We start from the raw sequence: 7,485 nt of genomic DNA, 5'->3' as shown, positions 1-7,485 counted from the left end.
ATGGGAAAATTGTTTTCGCGTATTTTCAGCTCACTTCAAATGGTGTAGTAATAATACCTCGCTTGCCGCTTTATCGATTTGTGGGTGCTTACGTTAATAATACTTGCAATGAGCGGTTTATTTATTATCCTACTCAGTTCGAGTTCAAGATCTCTTGTGTTGATGATTGCTGCATTGATACGTTGCAATACAGGTGATATGCACAGATTACTCGAATTCACGGTATCTCACGGCTCCATCGAAATATTACACAAAATTACAAAGTTTACATTATTTTAAGGGAACAGATTTCGTAAGCAAATTTACTTTTGTAATTTGAATCACCGACCACTTCTACCAACCTTTGGGACGAAGTCACAAGGGTTCGGGACGAGTTTAAATACAACATGAATATATATTTTTAACATATTTTCTCTTAAAATTACTCTTTTTCTCTGTATCCGTACCAGACATACCAATCACATAATGGTCCTTCGAGCCGGATGTAGTGCCTCAAGAAGATACCAAGAACAAAATATCTCTGAGGCTTACCTTAGAATCTTCTTACATTAATTAACTTAGAAAAATTAAAAAAAAATAAAAAAACTAATTTCAATCATTATTTAAATTCGGCGCAACCTATTGTCGACAACCTAAAAACTAAATATTAAAATTCAGCTAAAACAACTTGGTAACCCAAAATGCCAATCTATATAGCTAAAAATGGAGTCATCTTTTACCTGGAGTCTTCTGTTATTTTAGTGTAGAGTGTAGAGTGAAAATCAAGTATGGGGTTCCTCTACACTGCTAATATAAAGCTAAAAAAAACGAGGTCTATGGTAAAAAAATAAAGACAGACGCATAAACCACAAGTAAAGAAGTAGGCTATTTTATAAAGTTTAAACAACCTTTACAATGCAAAATATTAAAATGATATCATGAAGTTATTAAAGGGGATAACTACACAAATTGTTAGCTTTTTACGATCTACATAATGTTCCTAAAATACGTAGAAATTTTACAATAAACAGTCCACTAGTTTCCCAGATTATATGTCTAATAAAATCGCCAACAGATAATAGACAGACGAAAACGGAGGAACCACTTTTTCATGTTCCGTGGGTCAAGAAACATCGAGAAAATATAAAAAACAGCCGTCCGTCCGCCAAGTAAAAATAAAAAAATAAAAAAAAAACCCTTGAATAAAGTCGATTTAAATTATAAGACCATAAATTTGGTATACCAAACGTGCTTTTTATTTTATATTTTTTTTTGTTTTATTTTATTTTGATTTTGTATTATTAGAAATTGTCCATTAAGGGAAATATTTGTTTTGCTGGACAATAAATTATTATTATTTTATTATTAAATAGAATTTCAAATCAGGGATTGAAAAAGTTTAAAGAATTTCAAGAGCCCTTGGTGTTTTACTTTTGAAGAAGTTTATAAGATCTCTGGGGCGCCGTTGTTTAATTTTTTTTTAAGATTGAAAAATCTTTAGCATCTAGTGTTATATTTTTGAAGAAGTTTAAAGCATCTCGGGGGACCCCTGGTGTTTTATTTTTAAAGACACTAAAACATCTCGGGGGTCCCGGTGTCTTGTATTTGAAGAAGTTTAAAAAATGTCGGAGGCCCCTGATGTTTATTTTTGAACAAACTTAAAGAATCTCAGAAAGTCCTGGTGTTTTATTTTTGAAGAAAATTAAAGAATCTCAAAGGCCCATGGAGTTACTCTAAAAAAAAAAGATTCCAAGAAATTTGAAAGATCTGAAGAACCTAACGAATGTAAGCTTGTGAAACATTTTAGACAGCTAATCTAAGATCTAGATCTGCCAGAAATTAAAGAACCTAGAAGATATATAGGACCTGAATTATCTAGGAATGTAGGTTAGACAAATTATTCAGGGGGTATAGTGCATCCAGGAGGTACTAAAAAACTTGATGGACCTAAACGATTTAAAGGTTCTACAAAATCCTAAAAGATCTTCTAAAAGATGTAGGAGATGTCATAGATATAAAGAATATGAAGGATCTGAAATATTTAAAAGATGTGAATGATTTAAAGAATCAAAAAATTCTTAGAAGGCTTAAACGGTGTAAAGGATTTAGAGGATTTAAACTTTTTAAGGAATTTAAGGGACCTAGATTAGTTAAAGTCTCTAAAGGTTATACAGGATCTAAGACCTAACAGATGTGAATAATCTCACGAATCTAAAGAATGCGAAAGACGTCAAATAGCCAAAGGATCTGAAGAATTTATAGAATCTAAAATGTCTCAAAATTTTAAAAAATCTACAAGATTTGTAGAATCTGGATTATCTAGAGATGTAGGTTAGCTAAAGTCTTCAGAAGACGCAGAATCCAGAAGGATCTAAAGAACTAGACGAAACAATGTAAAGTCTCTACAAGATCCTAAAGAATTATAAGATCTCAGGGATCTAAAATATGTGGAGGACCTCACGGATGTAAAGATTGTAAAGGGTCTAAAATGTTTAAATAATCTAGAAGATTCAGAGGATCCAAATTATCTGGCTAATTTAAAGGATCCAGATTAGCTAAAGTTTCTAGGGTATTTAGTAGAATCCAAAAGATCTAAAGGCTATATAGTATCTCAATGATCTAAAAATGTGAAAGACCTCAAAGAATTTAAAGAATTTAAAGAATCGAAAATAGCTCATAACATTTCAAAGATCTCGAGGACTTACAGTGTAGTATTTGTTAAGATAAGACTGATTTTGGCAAATGATATATCTTTTACGAAAATAAAGGGTGGGTGGGCGGGGCTAGTACTTCTTAAGATACGACTGATTTATGCAAATGACATAACCTCTAATAAAATAAAGGGCGCATGGGTCGGGCTAGATAAGATTGATTTTGGCAAATAATATACCCTTTAAGAAAGTAGAGGGCGAGTGGGCGGTGCTTATATTTGCTAAGATAAGACTGTTTCTGGAAAATGATATACCCTCTAAGAAAATAGAGTGGGGGTGGGCGGGACTAGTACTTAGAACTTAAAACACTGTTACACGTTTGAACTTCACTATAAACCCAAAACGAACTAATTGATACAGGAAAAGAACTTGAAAAAAAAGTTGTGGGAGGGTTTAGTGTATTTAACACATCAAAGCTCTTCCTAGACAAGCGAGAGACAACTTGGTTTAATTATTTTAAAACCTACCTACTTACTTCTGTTCAATAAATTTTGTTCTTTGTTTTTCGGCATTTTGCTAACGGAATTCCCCAAACCTTTTACCCAAAACTCAACTGTTACTTTGATCCCCCAGTTCGAGTGGATAAAGGTGTTTAAAAGCAAGCAGTAGCCTTACAACTTTCGTCTAACAGGAATAAGGGTGGGTGGGCGGGGTCACTTCTGACTTTGTTTTAAATCTTAGGTTCTACACTTTTCCAAATGACTACTCTTGATATTATTGTTCAGTTTTATCTTAGCAAGTACTAGCCCAGTACACCCCCTCCCTATTTTCTTAGAGGGTGTATTATTTGCCAAAATCAGTCGAATCTTACGAAGTACTAGCCCCGCCCACCCACCCTCTATCTTGTTAGAGAAAATATCATTTGCCAAAATCAGTGCTATTTTACGAAATACTAAGTGTAACGATCTTAAAGTACTTACATTCGAGAACTCTCTACAGTTTCTGCATACATAACCATACATTTTATAACCTTGAAAACTTGTCAGATCAGCTTTCTGCAGTAATAAAATATTATACTTAAATGATTTTATGACCGAATATCTTTCAGATCATCTGCAAATACGAGCTTGCAACAAAAAATATTATCCACAATGTCATTCATAAATAATAAGAAAATAACAGAGGCCCAAGATTTGACCCTTGGGACGCATATGATATGTACCTGTAGAGGTACATCACACCTGTAAAGATGTGAAATATCTGGCCCACTGATGTCTTTGAAAGAGTTATGACTTAAATAAATCAGTAAATAGTAATGTAATGACAAACCAAACACTTGCAGTTTGTCAATGGTCAATGTTACCATTACCAAAAGTTTTTGAAAATCACTATGGATTACATCTACTTGGTTGCATCATGGTTAGTTACCGTAGACCTTTTTTTTATTGATTAACGTTACCCAACAGGCCGGAGGTCCAATTACAGAGTTCATCTGGCTACTTTCATGTTTTCGTTTCATGACTCTGTGTCAATTTTTATTCTCATCAAATTTTATATGTATTTTAGAAGTATCAACAATTTAATGACGTCTGCTTATTACACATATTGCTTAGTTAAAGGTATCCAAATTTTATGAAATAATCTTCTTATGTACTTGTTTGTTTATTAATCCGTCTTGTTTTTACTTCCCGAGCGTAATCAAAGGAAGTATTGTAATCGAGTCCGTCGGCCGACTCTCTACTTTTACGTTTTCTCGATCTTTCATGACCCCTAGAAGACGAAGAAATAGGTCTCCCATTTCCGTCTGTCTGTCCGTCTGTCCGTCTGTCCGTCTGTCCGTCTGTCCGTCTGTCCGTCTGTCTGCCGTCCCGGATTTTTATTAGACAGATAATCTTCGAAAGTACTGGACCGATTGTTGTGCAATTTTGTAGTTATATTAGGAATATCATGTAGATGGTAAAATGCTAACCAAAATTTGTCTAATAATCCCCACCACTAATGTGATGACGTCACTTCAAAAATGTACATAGTAAATGGGTTTTAAATTGTATAAAATAATATAGTCCTAAATATGTAGTTTACGACTCCGAATTGAGTTTTTACCCGAAACGTCCAGATTTTTGGAAAAAAAATCAAAATTATAAAACAACACTTTGCAATTTAATTTTGAATCTGCTAATCCGAATGTTTTGAAATGTTGCAGATGTTTTAAGGCTATAAAAAGCATCATAAATCTTTACTGAAAATATATTTGATTATCCCCTCCAAAAATTTGATGACGTCAGCTCAAAAGTTTGCCAAATAAATCCTATGTAAAATGTACAAAATATGATGAGTCTGTGCTTGTGATATATCACTCCATTCATATTTTTTGGATTTGCATATACAGGGTGACTCAAAAAAATTAATGAATGCGTAAATTTATTTTACTGATTTACTCAGGAACTACAAAACCGAATGCTTTGAAATCCTGAAGGTATTTTAAAGTTATCATAAGCATGGTAGGTTTTTGATCAAAATGTATTTGCTCATCCCCCCCTAAAAAATTTATGACGTCACCACAAAATTTTGTTAAATAAATCCTATCTAAAATGTATAAAATATGATGAGTCTTTTCTTGTGATTTATCATTCCATTCATAGTTTTTGGATTTGCATATACAGGGTGACCCAAAAAAATTAATGAATGGGTAAATGTATTTAATCAGGAACTCCAGAACCGAATGTTTTGAAATCTTGCAAATGTTTTAAGGTTATAAAGAGCATAATAAATTTTTAGTCAAAATATATTTGGTTATCTTCTACAAAAAACTGATGACGTCAGCTCAAAAGTTTGCCGAATAAATCCTATCTAGAATATACAAAATATGATGAGTCTGTACATGTAATTTATCATTCCATTCATATTTTTTGAATTTGCATATACCGGGTGACTCAAAAAAAATAATGAAATCTACTGCGAAAAAAAAACATAATAGACATGCAGTCGTCACGTTTCCGACAGCGAGGGAAGTACTGTCTAAGCTCTTTAGACCAATTTTTTGAATTGCGTTTTGCTATTACTTATTTATTATTAATGGCGCAGGTATTCTCACAAAAAATCGACAAAATCATAATGCACAAATGGGGGGGGGGGGGGACTAGTAGTAGTATAGAGGACAGAAGGGGGATTAAAGGCGATTGTGCAGTTGGAAATTTTCCTTAATTTAGGCACTGTTTTAGACACATAATACAATCGTCCATTACCATTGCGACTTGCATTCAAATAATTACGTCGTCTCAGTTTCCTGTTGTTCTGAGTTTATGGTTTTTTAGAATAAAATCGTGTCACCGAACCTCTTGGTAGCAGAAAATCCGTTAACTGTCCGATGATATTGACTTTGATATTTCGATGTGTATTTTTGTTGTGAATGACACCTTGGTTAGAATCGCTTGTATACGGACACTTAAAATAATTGGTGCATGAGGTAATTTATTAAATTATTGAAATAAAAAAAGACTGACACTATTTTCCCAAAATTTTGGAAATATAGTCTTTTTTTATTATTAGCACCACATTGAGTCTATCCAGACGAATATACAACGTGTTTCAAAATGATTTTCATCTAGGGAAAGATAGAAGTTGAAGCGATTTCAAAGTTAACTAGATGAAACTCATTTTGGAACACTATCTATTTACGTGACTTTACTAAAATATTGCTGACGTAATCACAAAATTTTGTAATGGTAAAACTCACTTGCAACACATACATAAGCATGCTTTTTACTTCCCGAGCGTAAGCAAAGGAAGTATTGTAATCGAGTCCGTCGGCCGACTCTCTACTTTTACGTTTTCTCGATCTTTCATGACCCCTAGAAGACGAAGAAATAGGTCTCCCATTTCCGTCTGTCTGTCCGTCTGTCCGTCTGTCCGTCTGTCCGTCTGTCCGTCTGTCCGTCTGTCCGTCTGTCCGTCTGTCCGTCTGTTGTCACGGATTTTTATTAGACAGATAATCTCCGAAAGTACTCGACCGATTGTTGTGAAATTTTGTACTTATATTAAGAATATCATGTAGATGGTAAAACGCTAACCAAAATTTGTCGAATCATCCCCACCACTAAAGCGATGACGTCACTTCAAAATTGTACATAGTAAATGGGTTTTCAATTGTATAAAATAACATAGTCCTACACATGTAGTTTACAACTCTGAATCGACTTTTCACCCGAAACGTCCAGATTTTTGGAAAAAAAATCAAAATTATAAAACAACATTTTGAAATTTATTTTTAATCTGCTAACCTGAATGCTTTGAAATGTTGCAGATGTTTTAAGGCTATAAAGAGCATCATAAATCTTTAGTCAAAAAATATTTGCTTATCCCCTCCAAAAACTTGATGACGTCAGCTCAAAAGTTTGTGGAATAAATCATATCTAAAATGTACAAAATATGATGAGTCTGTACTTGTGATCTATCACTCCATTAATATTTTTTGGATTTGCATATACAGGGTGACTCAAAAAAATTAATGAATGCGTAAATATATTTTATTGATTTAATCAGGAACTACAAAACCGAATGCTCTGAAATCTTGCAGATGTTTTAAGGTCATAAAGAGCATAATAAATGTTTAGTCAAAATATATTTGCTTATCCCCTCCAAAAACTTGATGACGTCAGCTCGAAAGTTTGCCGAATAAATCATATCTAAAATGTACAAAATATGATGAGCCTGTACTTGTCATTTATCACTCCATTCATATTTTTTGGATTTGCATATACAGAGTGACTCAAAAAAATTAATGAATGCGTAAATTTATTTTATTGATTTAATCAGGAACTACAAAACCGAATGCTTTGAAATCTTGCAGAGGTTT

This window comes from Zophobas morio, unplaced genomic scaffold (genome assembly GCF_036711695.1).
Source record: "Zophobas morio isolate AGI-343-1 ecotype UQ-CSIRO unplaced genomic scaffold, CSIRO_AGI_Zmor_V1 ptg000014l, whole genome shotgun sequence".
NCBI lineage: Eukaryota > Metazoa > Arthropoda > Insecta > Coleoptera > Tenebrionidae > Zophobas > Zophobas morio.
Note: the sequence above shows the minus strand (reverse complement) of the source record.